Here is a 15,767-nt window from a genome sequence, read left to right as displayed (position 1 = left end):
GTTATTTCATAGCCTGGGGGTCCTTAACTTCAACATGTTCATTCTCCTCTTACATTTTTTTTACAAGTTTAATGAAACACATTTTTAATTAGCAACACACTAATGAATAAATATAAACAGATCTATGCCCCAGTACACAACCCTGGTGAAGAAGCCTACCAGTGTGAATATGAAAATTTAGAACCTCTATACAAAAGGCAAATATTATGAATAAATAACAGCTAGCAAACACCCACTGAAGAAAACAGACTCAAAATAAGAGCAATCCAAATTAATTTGAAAGTGATCAAGGAAGACAATGTGAGTTGGTTTTCACCAAAGTTGATCATCCCTTTAGCTGAAGTGAACTCAGTTATTTTGATTCTATGTGGGAACATACGAACAACACAGAATATCATGGATTGCATTCTCCAGAGGAGTTCAAAGAGAAGGGGTGTTTTATCAGGGCCTGACATACATTTCATCAATAAGATTTGGCTAGCTTCAGAGCTTTTAAAATTTTCTTCTGATGCTTCCTTTCTCATTACCATAAAGAGAAGGAGTCAGGTCCACGGCTAGTCCCAAAATACTCATAAACTCAGAATACAGGCTGCACATATTAAAAAGGAATTCAAGGATTCGGGGCCAGATTTCCATGTACATGCCTACTGAAATTCCTCTGTGCCTCTTCTGTCCTTCCTATGTTGGAATATCAGTATGGTGTTTGAGGTAGCACATAAGCTGCTCATAGGTGGCCATCCTGTAGGAAAAGTGAATTTGTATTATCCAGTTTCATGACATCAACATGCATCACCCTCCACAGTCTCTATTCAATTGAGACTAGGCTCCTCCCAATGCAGATACTTCTCTTCCTCCAGCTCTTAATATCATCAACTGTCCAGAGGTTTAACCTGGATACTTATTCTTTCTGGCTGTTACCATGCAACCATCAGTAGCCCCAAAACTTAGAGAATTCTGCCCACCCACCCAGACTTATTTCCATTTGCACATTTTTATTCTTTTTCTTTTAATAACCTTTAAAAGAGAGACTGCCTCATCAGGTTCTACTTTGTTTAGAAAAGAAAAGAAAAAAATCCTAAATATATTCCCTTCGATTCAGAGAAAAATGACTTTAATGTCCTTTTAAGCAGATGCAAAATCCAAAAATGGCTAAAGAGGTTACAGGCAGGAATGCCTGGTCATTATGCCTTCCATGGATGCGAACATAGAGGAATGTTCTTTGCTTGGCATGTTATCCGGCCGTGCTCTACTTGGTTGTCCCATGTGGCTCTTCTCGATTCCTATGCCCTAGCCTGTTCCCACTAGCCAAGAGGGCCAGAGTTCCAGAAAAAGGGACAAGATCACAACTCTATTAAACGTTCTCCACCACTTCCCTGCACCTTCTTTTAGAATGGCGAGGCAAGATGGATACAAGTACAGGAGCCAGCTCACCCCTTTCACATACAGCCTCCGAAGGAACACATCTGAAATCTCCATCTAACAGCTCCTGAAGGATTATGAAAATGGATCTGCTGGCTGGCATGTAAAACAATGATGGGTCATTAGTCTATCTTATTCACAAGATAATAGCTGGATGCCTCCACGTAAGACAGGATAATGCAGTCTGCCTTTTCACTTGCTGATGTTACTAAGCAACTTCAGTGAAACCTGTATTTACAGGTATTAAGAGGAGGCACCACCAAGCTACCAAGTGGCCCTGTTTATGTGAAATGCCGAACAATATCATGATATTCACTATTACAGAAGAAAAAACAGCCATTGCAAAATGAAATGCTTCTTTAACAAGTCACATGGATTGTCTTTCTCTTATCAGGGGAATAGTGTTTTCCTCTGTCCCAACCCCTGCCCTCATCCTCAAGGATCTTAATGCTTTTAGTGCTGTCCCCTCACATACCCTGCTCTCCCAGGCCACTGACCTCATCAACTCCCACTAAATCCAACTTCAATCCGCCTTGGCCATTCGCAGAAGCCCTCAAACTGTAGCGTGCCTATGATCCAAAACTCATGGATACCCTTTGTTGATGAAAGCTCCCATCTTGCCATATATCCTTTGGCTTCCTTCTTCCTGACCCTATTCTTCAGCTTTGTCATGCTTTTCTGACCCTTCTTTTCTGTCTTCTTCTCTCAGTCCCTCATACTTTGTCCTTGCTTCAGTCAAGTGAAGCTAGCATTCATTAAGCATCTCCTCTATGCCAAAGGCCACAAAGGTCAAAAGGAAAACTGCTTTCTGCCCACAAGGAGATTACAATAGGGCGGGGCAGAATACAACTGGTAGAGAGAAAAGCTTATAAATTGTCATTGGAGGAAGACCAAAACAGAAAAGGGGATCAGGAAAGGCTTCATGGAGGAGGTGGGTACCTGAGCTGAGGAATACTGCCACCAAGGGAGTTGGCTACTGTCGTGGATGAAGTCCAAGGCAAAGTACAAGGTAACTTGAGTGTTCTGTTCCAACTCTCCATTTTCTCACCCTTCATTCACACTTAAATCCTTGGAGATCTGGCCTCCTTCCTCAGAATTTTACTGAAATTGTGCTACCTTGCTGAGAGTCATCAGCTTTCTGACTCCCCAAACTCCATGGCTTTTTCTCAATCTTCCTTCTAGCCTGAGCTGCAGCATAGCACTGTTTATTATTCTCTCCTCCTCCCCTGGCTCTCCTGCTTCTCCTACTATGCTGCCTATTTCTTTTTTAACATAAAACCCTCACCTTCCATCTTAGTCAATACTATGTATTGGCTTCAAGGCAGAGGAGTGGTAAGGGCTAGGCAATGGGGGTCAAGTGACTTGCCCAGGGTCCCACAGCTAGGAAGTGTTTCTGAGGTCAGATTTGAACCTAGGACCTCCTGTCTCTAGGCCTGGTTCTCAATCCACTAAGCCACCCAGCTGCCCCCATGCCAATTCCTTTTAGCTCCTTCCCAGGTATGTCTCACACCAGGTTTTATAACTATCAGTGTCCTTCAAGGTGAGGTCCTCGATCCATGGTCCTTTTCTCCCTTATCTGTGTATTTATGTCATCAATTTCCTTCCCTTCAATAATTCTCTTTATGTAAATGACTCCTAAATCTCCATTTTCATTCCAGGCCAAGCTAACAAAATTACAGGCTGAGGTCTTTGCTTTGGCTTTGAAGAATGAAACTTATCAGAACACTAGAATGACCAATGGCATCTCCTTAAGAAGCACGGAGAAGATTCTTGGCTTGGGGATTTGTTAACCAATTCATTGACATCTCAGTTGAGGATAAATGATTGTCACAACTACTGTAGATCTGAGGTACCCTTGTATGTACTTGGGCCTACAAAGAAATGTAGAGATCTAAAGAGAGGTGAGCATAGGCAGAGATCAGAGCTTGAACTTGGATCTACAGAGACGAGAATATCTGCCTAGCCCTACACAACTCTCCCACGGGAGACTGCAAGGCCCTAGAAGTGGTAGCAGTCAATGGTAATGGGAGAACTGAACCAACTTGGCTCTTAGAGAGATAAGGGGGAGTCATTTCTGGACAACGCTGAGTCCCCAGGATTATGGTGGTAGAAGATTAAACCTAGAACTTGCCTTCTGCTGTTTTTATGAGGTTTATTATCTTATATGTATACCATGTCATCCCAGCTAGGTTTTAAGCTCTCTGAGGGCAGGAACTACATCTAGAGCTTCCTTGTATTCCCCACAGCCACTAGTGGATTTCTGGAACTCAAGTGAATGATGATATTTTTCTATTTCTAACTTCAATAATGCAGAAATATGAAATTTGTCATCTCTTCTCCCCGGAGCCTGTCTCCCTCCCCGGCTCAAAGGCAGAATTGAGGGAGAATTCTGGGAGCGTGAGTAGCTAAACAAAATACTTTCCTCCCCTTCTTTTCCTTTCCTTCCTGTGGACCACTAACTAATGATAGAACATCCCATAAAAAGTAAGGAGTTAAGAGTTGGGAGACCAGGACTTTTGTCTTTGTCCTTGTCCCTCCCCCCTCTTGCATGTACAAAGAAATAAAGTTGGAGGGGGGGTGACTATCTGGAAAGGATTTTTCCTCCCTCTTCCCTTTTTTGTTCTCTTCCCCACTGCAGGCCAGTGACCCAGGGTAAAGAAAGTTAGAAAAGTGGGGAGAAGGCCTCTCCTTACCAAAGATTTCCCTGAGGAGAGCAGAGGCTGGGGTGAAAGGCAAGAACTAAGCAGTTCCAGTTCCTTGTTTGTACTTTCCTGCCTATACAGGCCTTGGCTAGATAGGACGACTGTTCTTTACCCACTGTCCTCCCAATGTTGGCCAAGATTCAAGGTTTTCCTTCCCTCCCTCCTTCTGCCTACTGTTCTGGCTGATGAGGAAAGGCCCTGGAAACACAAAGCAAAAGACTGAGGGAAACTACTTTTCCTTCCAAGTGTCTTTCCACCATCTTATCATCTCCCCAACTGCTTCCCTTCCTCTTTGTTCCTGGGTCACCAGCCGGCAGTGGGAAAGAGAACAATGGCTAGAAATGGGAGCAGGTAAGCATGAGAGAAGTCATGAAGTCTGGTTTCAGCTCACACTTCTGCCCCCTCCACCTCTAGCCCTCCCTCTACCCCTTGGGGACACTACAGGGTCAAAACGCCCAGGGGCAGAGAAAGGTAGCCAAATGGCCCATGCTAGGCTAAGGAAAGGGAACTTTGCTTGGAAAAGAATCACTTTCTTTTCGCTTCCTTCTTTTTCTCCTTTCTGCTACTACAGCCAGTGGAAGAATTCTGGCTATGCGTTTCTCTCCCACAAGCCTTCTCTCTGGGGCCACCAAAAAGCATCTGACCTTCCTAGGACACCTAAGAACCTAAGGGAAGGGGAAGTAATGATAGCATCCATGAAATGCAAGGGTTTTCTTCATTTCAATCAGCAACCATGTACTGAGCACCTACTGTGTGGCAGACACTGAACTAAGTGCTGGGGATGCAGAGAAGAAAGTGAAAGGCCTTACCCTCAAGGGGCTTAGTTTATCAGGAAGACAATAGGAACATAGATGGGATTAAAACAAAAAAGATACAGAGTAATGAGGATGGAGGATGGGGGAAAGTGCTGACAGATGCACCAGGAAAGGTTCTGCATGGGAGGGGTTCTGGAGCCAAGGCTTGAAAGTAAAGAGGGAGTATATCTCAGGTATGAGGGAAGGCCTGGGAGAAGGAACAAAAATGGGAGATGAAATGTTTGATGGGAGGAACAGTGAAAGGGACTGTTTGACTCGGCCAGAGAATATGTGAAGGGAAGTAATATAAAACAAGCCTGGAAAAAGATGTGTGAGTGCATATATCTTTTTACATATATGCTATATATAGTTCTATGTGATATCAAACTATAATGTATAGATGAAATTGCATATACATCTATTTCATTATACATAAAATAAATTTATATATCTTTTATATTTTATTGCATGTAATTCAAATTATATATAACTAGATATAAATTCTAGGGATATTCATAAACATACACATATCTGAAAATGGTAAGATAAAATTAAATTAAGCATTGGATCCTGATGATAAGGGAGTGATGCAGCTTGCATATTGTCACAGAATAGGTGAGAGGTGCTGAGGTCCTGAACTAAGGTTACATATGTATGAAGAAAAAGAATGGCTATATAGAAGACGTATGGAGTTAGCCTTGCTAAGGCTTGGCTGCAAATTTCCGTGCATAGAGTCAAGAGCTGAGGATGGCTGCATGGCTGGGAGCCTGTATAATTATAGGGATGGCAGTGCTCTCCAAAGAGTTAGGGAAGGCATAAAGAGGAGGAGGTTTGAGAGGACAGAAAATGAGTTCTGCTTAGAACATGTTAAATTTGAAATGTCTATAAGACATTTAGTTAGCAACGTCCAATTGGCAGGTGGTGAAGCAAGACTAGACATCAGGAGAGTAGGCCTGAAGGTATCAATGTGGGAATAAGGCTAAGAGGGTTAATTATTAGACCCTTGGGAGCTGCTACAGTCATCAAGAGAGAAGATGTTTTAAAAAGAAGAGGCCCTGGGAAAAAGCCCTGGGGTTCACTTCCAGTTAGGGTGTGGGATAGAGCTGAGGAGCCAAGAAAGAAGACTGACACGCAGCAGAAGACAGGAAGAGAGAATAATGCTGGCAAGGTATGGTGGAGTACAAAGAAAGATGGCCTCGGTGTCTAGAGGCCCAGGGTTCAAGGCCCACCCTCTTCCACATTCTGCTCAGCCTTGGACAAGTCACTTAGCCTTTCACTGTCCCAGGCAACTCCCCTACCCTCATAGTTGCAGAATAGCTCCTCATCAGACATTCCTTACTTTAACACTGGTGAAATCAAAAATCTGCCCCAGCACCGACAGCCCCTTCCCCCAAAATACGCATTACTATTAGCTATTCTCGGGGCTTATTACTTAGATTATTCCTTCAACAATTTGGTTATGAAATCCCTTTACCTTCCTCTCCAAGAAGTCAGCCACTCCAGAGAAATGCACAGGACCAGTGTGGAATCAGCTAGATTGAATGACTTTCCTCAGTAGAACTCAAGCAGGAATATTGAGCTAGGTAGGCATTGCCCAGGGAGGCCAACTCCCTGGGCAATGCCTACCTAGCTCAATATTCCTTAGTCAATGGCTTGGAGCTACAAGTCAGACTGGTAAAGGGTTCTAGATAGTCACCTTTTGGGTGTTGGAGACCCCTTAGGCAGTCTAGGGAAGCCTCTGGATACTTTCCCAGTTATTACAAAGGAAACCAATTCGACTGAGATATGGTTATCAAAAATTACTTTTTGATAAGTTCATGGATCCCAGGCTAGGAACTCAGATCTCAGGCCTAGTCTGCTTGGACTGCAATCAATCTCACTGAGCCCGATTTGAGACTGCTCTGCTTTTCCCACTTACACTAAACTTAACCTCTGTCTTTATCATGACTTAGTTTAGCCCCTTGACCCTTTCCTATTCTGCCAGTGCACTTAGGCAGCTCTTGTTCCATTGGCTTACATACCAACGATTGAGCCCCCAGTCTCTTCAATTTTTTTGTTTTTGACTCATAGCTTCTTTTAAGTAGTGATCTGGGAACCTTCATCCCTGGATAATCCTTCCTCCTCTCCTCTGCTCTTACCCCAGAGAGTAACACTTAAGTGGCTAGTTAAAGTCCAAGTGAGTTCCATTTCAAAAAGATTCAGATCCATAATCTCAGCTTGAGGGTCTCTTTAGTCCTACCTCTAAACAGTTCCAGACATACATACAGCTTTCCCCTCAAGAATATTCAGTTGTTCTGTATTACCTCTTGGTCCCAAACCCTACAACTCACTTCGTCAGTGAAAGAGAAGACCTTCTCCATTATCCCAGCCAATTTTCCAACCTGATTTCAAATTCCTTACTCACACAATCTGCATTCCAGTCAAATGTGACTACATGGGACTCCCCAAGCTCAGCTGCCTATGGCCTACCTCCATGACTTTGTACAGATCATGGCATAGTGGAGGAGTGGAGGGAGAGTGTGCTCAACTGGAGTCCAGAGGCCCCATTGGGAACCAAGTTTCAGACACTTGAGAGCTATGTGCCCACCTCTATCTAGGTAGACTTTCTAATCCCTTCTATGACACATTTGACAAGGGGTCCCGCTATCTCTGCTTGGAGATCTCATTCCACTTGGGGGTACCTCAAAGTGGAGGGAAATCTTCATTTGCTTCTTTGGCATTTTCACCCATTTTCTCCTAAGTCTGCCCTGTGGAGCCAAGAAGAATAATGCCTGGTGGGTAAGGGACAACAGCTATCAAGAACCTCCCTACACCCTTCTCCTTTTTTCCTTAGAAACTTGGATTGCTCCTCTGATGTGTAAACATGGCTTCAAAGAGCACGTGCAGAGCTTCCTTGCTTACTTTCAGTTGGCCAGCTACATGTGTGAGCTCAGGACTTGGGTGCCTTGGCTGTTAGGGGCCACTAAAAAGGAAGAGACTTTTGGCTCAAGGGAACTTTAAAGGGAGCAATCCCCCCTCAGATGTCTCTTCCTCTTCTCACTCACTCACAGAGCCTCTGAGCCATATGGCAATTACTTTCATGGAGCAAGTAGAGCAGGGGGACTCAATTAGGCAAACCTGAGGCTGGGACCAGACTGGCTGCCTATTCTGTTTTGTGGTGCTTTAAGATGAGTGACCCAAAATGCATATATCTGGGTTTTTCGAGTTCAAAATGGCTGGAGGTCCTCAATTCACCTGGCAGAACTAACTTAGGGCAGGAGAAGGCTCTGTATCCTAGAAGAAACCCTGAACAAGAAGAAAAGCATAAGCCCTGGCGAGTGACTTCTGAGTTGAGGTGAAGCCTAATAAAGGCCTGTTCAACAGATCCACAAACCAAATTAGGTTCTGATTCACTTTAAGACCCAGCCTCATGGGAAAGTATACAATCGCTATAGAAATGACGAAATTTCATTTGAAATCTTCTGTTATTATGTGCTCCTGTTTTACATTTAGCACTACTGGCTGTAGGACTGTCCTAAACCGGATTCAAATTGCACTTTTTACTTTCTTTCTGTTTTTCCTTTGGGGAGACCTTAGATACAACCCCAAACATAATCTTTAAGTAAATCATCCTTAAGCTGCTGGGGCGAGTGTGGGAAATGGAGGGTGGTACCCATTCTCATTACAGGTCAGGCTCCCAAAAGACTGAACTTTGTCCAAACTATGTGCTAAGTCCCAGGTAGATAGAAAGGGAGAGAGAGCATGAGCCAGCCCTAGGGGTCTGTTAGCAGTGGTTTGTTGTTGCTATTGTAATATTAGACTTGTATGATATGAACTGGAGGATCCTCACCATCCTCCCTCCGCGAGGACCCTTGTCCAGGTTTATCGGATTGCCCTTCTTGAAACGTCACGCCCAGAATAAAACACTATACTTCCTATGTGAGCTGACAGGGCAGAGCAAAGCAGAAGATTTACCCTTTATTTGGTTCTTGGAAATTACACCTCTCTTAACACAGCTAAGATCAAATTCACTTTTGAATTAAGCATGTAGTCCACTAAGACCTCCAAATCTTTTTTCAGACAAACTGCTATTTTACCTCTGCCTCCCATATCTCATACTTTTGAGTGAAATTTTAAAAAATCTTTCTGGTCTTGGCCTTCCAAGATCCTGTTAAACCTTGACTCTGCAATCTACTTTGTTATGTATCCCTCCTAGCTTTCATCTGCATATATGGGAAGTATGCCATCTCTGCCTTTACTCAAAACCTGTTTGGTTAGAGAGACCCACCAGAGCTTCCGCTGGGTGGCAGAAGCTGAAAACTCAAGCTACCTCTTCCAGGCACCCAAAATGACCATAAGAGAGGATAGACAGTAACAAAGATAAAGCTCACCTTTGCCTGGGGCTTCCTGGTTTACATAACACTTACTTCTCCTGAAGTCTGAGAGGCAGTAGCCCATTCACTGAGTAACTAGGCCATAAATGTTCCTAGCAGTGAGGCTAACCTATGGCAGGAGTGCTTAAGATGGCTGCCAGAGTTCTCCTTGTGGGCACATGGCCACCCTACCACCCCCCCCAGTTTATTACTAGAAAGGCACAGCTGCTCTCCTCACCCTCTCTATACTTGCTGAGGGACATTCCTCACTTCACCCACCTCTCTGCCCAGTAGCCCAATGGGAATGCTTTCTCCCTCCCCTGTGTGGGGTAAGGGGGGGGGGCGGGGCCCAGCATTCCATCTCTAAAAGGTTTGCCATCACTGTCCTAGAGTGATTGGAACACATACTGGGTGAGAAAACTTCTATTCTGTTATTAAAAGGTTTATGCTGAGATAACCATTGCCCTAATCTAGTCCCTTTGGGGCTCCCAGTAAATATAGGTGAACTCTACTACAAAGCCAATTGGTAATCAGCTTCGCTTTTAGTCACAAAAGGCCCAACAGAAGCTAGTGTATAGTTCTAGGTTTCTCTTGGGATTTGGAAATAGAGCTGCTACACTGAAAAGAGGGAAGGGAGAGCAAAAAACTTCCATTTTGACGCTGAAAAGTTTTAAGGTATATTACAGAACTCAGTCACGGAGCAGAAAGATTACCCCACTAAAATTCTGACAAAGAAATACCAGAACTCCCTGCAGTGAAACTTCTGGCTGATATTCAAAAGAGAAGGAAACAACAAAAAGCAAATCCATGAAGTGGGAACTTTAATCAAGGAAAGAAAGAAAGAAAGAAAGAAAGAAAGGAAAGAAGAAAGAAAGAAAGAAAGAAAGAAAGAAAGAAAGAAAGAAAGAAAGAAAGAAAGAAAGAAAGAAGAAAGAAAGAAAGAAAGAAAGAAAGAAAAGAAAGAAAGAAAGAAAGAAAGAAAGAAGAAAGAAAGAAAGAAAGAAAGAAAGAAAGAAAGAAAGAAAGAAAGAAAGAAAAGAGAGAAAGAGAGAGAGAGAAAGAAAGAAAGAAAGAGAGAGAAGAAAGAAAGAAAGAAAGAAAGAAAGAAGAAAGAAAGAAGAAAGAAAGAAAGAAAGAAAGAAAGAAAGAAAGAAGAAAGAAAGAAAGAAAGAAAGAAAGAAAGAAAGAAGAAAGAAAGAAAGAAAGAAAGAAAGAAAGAGGGAGGAAGGAAGGAAGGAAGGAAGGAAGGAAGGAAGGAAGGAAGGAAGGAAGGAAGGAAGGAGGAAGGAAGAGAAGGAAGGAAGGAAGGAAGGAAGAAGGAAGGAAGGAAAGAAAAAGGAAAGAAGGAAAAAGGAAAGAAAGGAGGGAGAGAGGAAGGAAGGAAGGAAGGAAGGAAGGAAGGAAGGAAGGAAGGAAGGAAGGAAGGAAGGAAGGAAGGAAGGAAGGAAGGAAGGAGGAAGGAAGGAAGGAAGGGAGGGAGGGAGGAGGAGGGAAGGAAGGGAAGGGAGGAAGGGAGGAAGAGGGAAGAGGAAGAGAAAGAGAGAAAGAGAGAAAGATAGAAAAAGATGAGAGAAAGAGGAAAGAGGGAAAGAGGGAAAGAGGGAAAGAGAGAAAGAGAGAAAGAGAGAAAGAGAGAAAGAGAGAGAGAGAAAGAAGAGAAAGAGAGAAAGAGAGAAAGAGAGAAAGAGAGAGAGAAAGAAAGAAAGAAAGAAAGAAAGAAAGAAGAAAGAAAGAAAGAAAGAAAGAAAGGAAAGAAAGAAAGAAAGAAAGAAAGAAAGAAAGAAAGAAAGAAAGAAAGAAAGAAAGAAAAGAAAAAGAAAAGAAAAGAAAAAGATAGATTTCTAGCTGTTCCCTACAACTTGAGAAAGAAAGCAAGCAGAGCAAATTGGAATCTGATTACGCAGAAATGAGGACTAATGAGATGTCTGACTTCCTCTGAACTTCCGGACCCACTAACTCTACATCCACCTCGGATCACCTACAATTCTAGCTACCCAGATTCCATGTGGCTGAAGCTGAGGCGGTGGGCAGAGAAGTGGATGGATCAGCACCATTCCACTTCTCTCACCCACATGGAAAGAATAATCAGAAATGCCCTAATGTGCCCATTTGGGAAGAGGGGGTTAGTAGGGAAGCCTCCTGTATAAAACACATAGGGTTGAGTTTAGGCGGAAGCAAAAAGGGAGAAAGGATAACAAAGCACAGCCTTCAAAAACAGAGTAGCCATGATTGAGGCCCGGGCAAAGGGAGGCAGTGTATTTAACAGCTATTTTCTCACATGCCCTCTTCAAGTTAGTTGGAGATACCAGTTTGGCCAAGCTACACACCATTTACACACTACTATACTATATAAGTAGTCTTTTTGGACTCTCCACTGTTTCCAAGTAGCCATCAATGCAGAGAATTAACACCAAACTATTTGCATATGCAGCCCTGAATAATGCACTACAATTTTTAAAAAGGGCAGAAGGAGAAATGTTATTAGGAAATAGTCATCTTTTAAAATTTTTATTTAATTGATTAATTTAGAGCATTTTCCCAGGATTACAAAAATCATGTTCTTTCCCTCCCCTCCCATATCTGATGCACAATCCCACTGGGTTTTACATGTGTCTTTGGCCAAGACCTATAGGAAATAGTCATCTTAATGAAGAAAAAAACATAAGAAGGAACTTGAAAATAAACAGCTATGCTGATAAAACAAACTGAATACTAAAAAATACTCTTTTCAAATAATTTATGAAAAATGCAGGACAAATTAGACTCAGAATTGTTTTGCTTTACAAGATATCAAAATAATTTCAACCCCCTACAGTAATGGCAAACTAAAATTCCACCAAAATAATAGCATTGGAAGTAGCTAAATTTTTACTCTATCAGAATTGAGCTTACAGATAACTAGACTAATGACCCTGCTAGATCTTCTCAGAATTAACATTAGTAGGCAAGGTGGGTCAGTAATCCATTCCCTCAAAAAAAGAGTCTTTAACTGGAGAAAAGTCCAAGAGTACCTAAAATTAGTGGGTTTGACCCAGAGGAATTGTGTGTCGGCTATGGGAGGGGGTTTGGGGGAACGCAGAAAGGGACATGAATCTTGTAACCATGGAAAAATATTCTAAATTAATCCATTAAATAAAATTTAAAAATAAAATAAAATAAAATTAGTGGGTTAGAGCCCTATGTATGTCCTTGAGTCTGAGGCAGGTAGGAGGGGATAACTAAGAATCGTTAGCCATCTTCTGAGTTTTGGGTGCAATCTCTGGCATTTTCTTCACTCCATCCTAACCAAACCTGGACAATTGTAACTTACTTGGTTGTTCCAACGATTCCTTATTTCCATTTATTATTTTAGTCAGACACTGTTTAGGTTTGAGGAAATAGGATAGAGTGGATAAAGAGCCAAGGCACAAGTTCAAGTCCTGCCTCTGATATACCTTTGTAATAAAGGGAAGTTACTCAGATCTTTCCATGCCCAACAGAAAATTTTGCAATATTATAGGTTAAAAGGGGCATCTGGGTGGCTCGGGGGGATTGAGAGCCAGACCCAGAGACGGGAGGTCCTGGGTTCCAATCTGGCCTCAGCCACTTCCCAGCTGTGTGACCCTGGGCAAGTCACTTGATCCCACTGCCTAGCCTTACTGCTCTTCTGCCTCGGAACCAACACACCCTATTGATTCTAAGACTTCAGAAGGTGAGGGTTTAAAAAAAGACTATAGGTTCAAAAGGAACGGCGTATGTGCACCGATAGACGTAGTCGTCAGAAAGGGAGTCCCCACGCGAGGAATCCCAGGTCAGAACCTAATAATAATAATAATAATAATAATAATAATAATAATAATAATAATAATATAATAATAATAATCACTGTTCAACAGAGCAAAATTGTCCAGAGTCAAGGTGCAAAAACCAGCCAACCAGGCCTAGGCAAAACAACGACAAAAACCCAGTGGAAAGGCAATGAGACTGGTAGCAGAAAGATCATGAATCTGGAGCACTTCGAAATTCCAGCTCTGCTAGTGTGACCTGGGCAAAAGCGTTTGCCCGCTGTCTGGATTAACCACGCATTTCACTCGCCCTCCCAACGTATCTCCAGGCAGGACCCCGCAGCAGCTACTTTGCACCCCCCCCCCCGCCACCCCCCTTTCAGACGTCTACCTACACAGTGCTGCCGAACCAGAAGGTTCTATACTGACCGCCACTCACTAACTGCCGAGTCCTTTCCTGGAAACTCCAGGTGTGAAGATGGCGCAGGCCAAAGCCTCACTGCGTCACTCGGCTGGACCCCCTGGGGAGAAGGAAAACGTGCTTTGCTTCCATCCATGGCGCGTCCCCATTGCAGAGAATCCCAACCCCCAGGGGTTAGCGTGCAAACTCCATGCCCCCCCCCCCCGCCCCAGTGCCCACTCCAGAACTCTTCTCTCCCTCATTAACTCTAGCCTTGCTCTCCAACAACAACAAAGGCCCCCCTTCGCCCTCCATACATGCCCGAAAGCTAAGGACTCTCATTGATGCCACGTGGCACCCCGAGCCTCCTTTCCCAGGACTGGTGGCACTTTCACTCCTAAAACACCCGATTCCCGACGTGGGCGTAACTAGCGGCTTGCTTTGCTTCGCCATTGCCACTTTCGCGCTCCCGCTCAACTTGCACCACTCAGTAACTGCACCCTCGTCTATCCCGCAACCAAGAAGAGAACGCCATGGGGCGGTTATCTTTGCACCCTCCCTTCTTGCACCACCTCGGTGCCCGGCTCACCTCCTCCGACGGAAGCCTGGCTCCGTCCCCAAGCAATGCTGGCTCGGGGTCCCCACTGTCCCGTGGCCTCCTCCTTAGCCACGCACACACATCCTCAATACCCTCGATCTGCCGGCCGCTGGCAGATGGTGGGCTCCACGCTGGTGCCCTCCGAAATGCCCTTCCGTGCCCCAAATCTACCTTACCGTTCCCAAGTGTGCGTCTGCTCTTCCTCCTCACGCGCCTCGAGCCCCTCCACCTCGGCCGCCGCCGCCGCCGCTGCCGCCGCTGCTGCGCACGTCCTCAGAAGACGCGTCTGTGCCTCCGCCCCGCGGGCTTGTGGTGCCCTCCCCCTTTTTGCGTTTGCCCCCCTCGGTCCTACGTCGTACCTTATCGGCTTCTCTCCCGCCTGATCCTATTTGCTAATCTTGTCCTGCAAAGCTCCAGCTCTGAAACCCTCCCACCAACTGTTGCCTCTGCTCCTGTTCACGTGCTCCTGATAAAAACTCGAGGAAAGCCGAAGCCCATGCAGCTTGGGGCCGCAACAAGTTGTTACTTAATGTCAGCTGGCACTCTCTGTGCACATACCTAGGGATTCATTCTCCTCTGCACAATGGTTATTGCAACCCCCCCCAGCTTCTCCTGGCCCCCTCCCTACTGAGAGCCCTGCCTCATATTTCACTGGAAAAATGGGCCCTTGGGCAAGAGCTCCTCTGCATTTCACATTACTCCCCTGTCTCCTCCAGCCCCAGCTCAGAGCCTTCCAGAGCACCCCCCAGCACAAGGAATCCTGTCCCAACCTACCTTCTCTCCGGCACACAGTCCCCTCCATCTCGGCGCCAATCCCATCCCATCTACTGGCTGCTTCCCTCGTCTACACCAACGTACCCAAGTCTCCCCCATCCTCAAAAACGGCAAAAAAACCACATCTGATTTTTCCATCTCAATTTGCCATTGCCCCATGTCTCTCTCTTTAACACTTACCACGGAGATAGCACAATACTAGGTACGAGGTAGAAGAGCCGTAAGGGCTAGGCAACTGAGGTTGTGACTTGCCCAGGGTCACACAGCTAGGCGGTATCTGAGGCCACATTCGAACTCAGATCCACCCCCTGCTCTATCTCTTTTCAACAATCTACAACAAATTCTGGCACGTGAAGTCATCATTGAACCCAAACTGCTCCTTCCGAAGTTCAAAGTTCTCAGAGATCTCTTCACAGCCAGGTTTCATGGTAATTTTTCAACCCATATCTTTTTGAGCCCTCAGTTCTTACACCCTGTTGGTTGCACTTTTCAGCTACACATTCTCTCGGCTCTAGATTTGTCCATCTCCTTTATTGGCTCTTAAGCCAATTTGCTCTTGGTAAATGTGAGCATGCTAACCTCTACACCATTTCTCTCCGGGAGCTCATCTGCTCCCAAGAGTGCCTGCCATGAACAATTCTCAAATCTCTTTCTTTACTCGGTCTTGCATATTGAGCTGCTTATTATTGAACATTTTGAATAGGGTCCCAAAACCTTCCATTCAACACGCCCCCAAACTGGAGCCATTGGCTTTCCCTCCAAACTGGCTCCTCTTAACTTCCAGCTCACTACCAAGAGCCCTATTGTCCTCCTAAGAAGGCCAGCCTACAACCAAGGTGTGCTCCTCACTTCATCTCTCTTCCATCCCCATAGTCAACTTTTTGCCAAGGCTTGTTGATTTGACTTTGGGGTCATCTTTCACACAACCTCTCTTCTCTGCTCTGATGTTTCCTCCCCCCTGGTG

General features: G+C 44.5%; 1 protein-coding gene across 23 annotated transcripts in view; it reads right to left on the bottom strand.

Annotated features, from left to right (window-relative positions):
• Positions 1-15,767, bottom strand: part of LOC100010218 (casein kinase I-like) — a 347,880-nt gene that overhangs the window by 83,196 nt on the left and 248,917 nt on the right. For 9 of the 23 annotated variants that reach the window (XM_056809248.1, XM_056809252.1, XM_056809250.1 and 6 more), the window contains exons 1-2: positions 14,206-14,636; positions 13,461-13,552 (exon numbers count right to left, since the gene is read on the bottom strand). The exons of 10 other annotated variants lie outside the window; for them this stretch is intronic. The gene's annotated coding sequence lies outside the window, so the exon portion shown is untranslated. Of the gene's footprint in view, positions 1-13,460; positions 13,553-14,205; positions 14,637-15,767 lie in introns of those variants that run through there. 4 more of the 23 variants (XM_056809242.1, XM_056809240.1, XM_056809254.1 and 1 more) reach the window with 1 other exon arrangement.

The sequence above is a fragment of the Monodelphis domestica genome, chromosome X, assembly GCF_027887165.1.
Source record: "Monodelphis domestica isolate mMonDom1 chromosome X, mMonDom1.pri, whole genome shotgun sequence".
Taxonomy (NCBI): Eukaryota; Metazoa; Chordata; class Mammalia; order Didelphimorphia; family Didelphidae; genus Monodelphis; species Monodelphis domestica.
The sequence above is the reverse complement of the archived record's forward strand: the minus strand, read 5'-3'. Positions and strand labels throughout refer to the sequence as shown.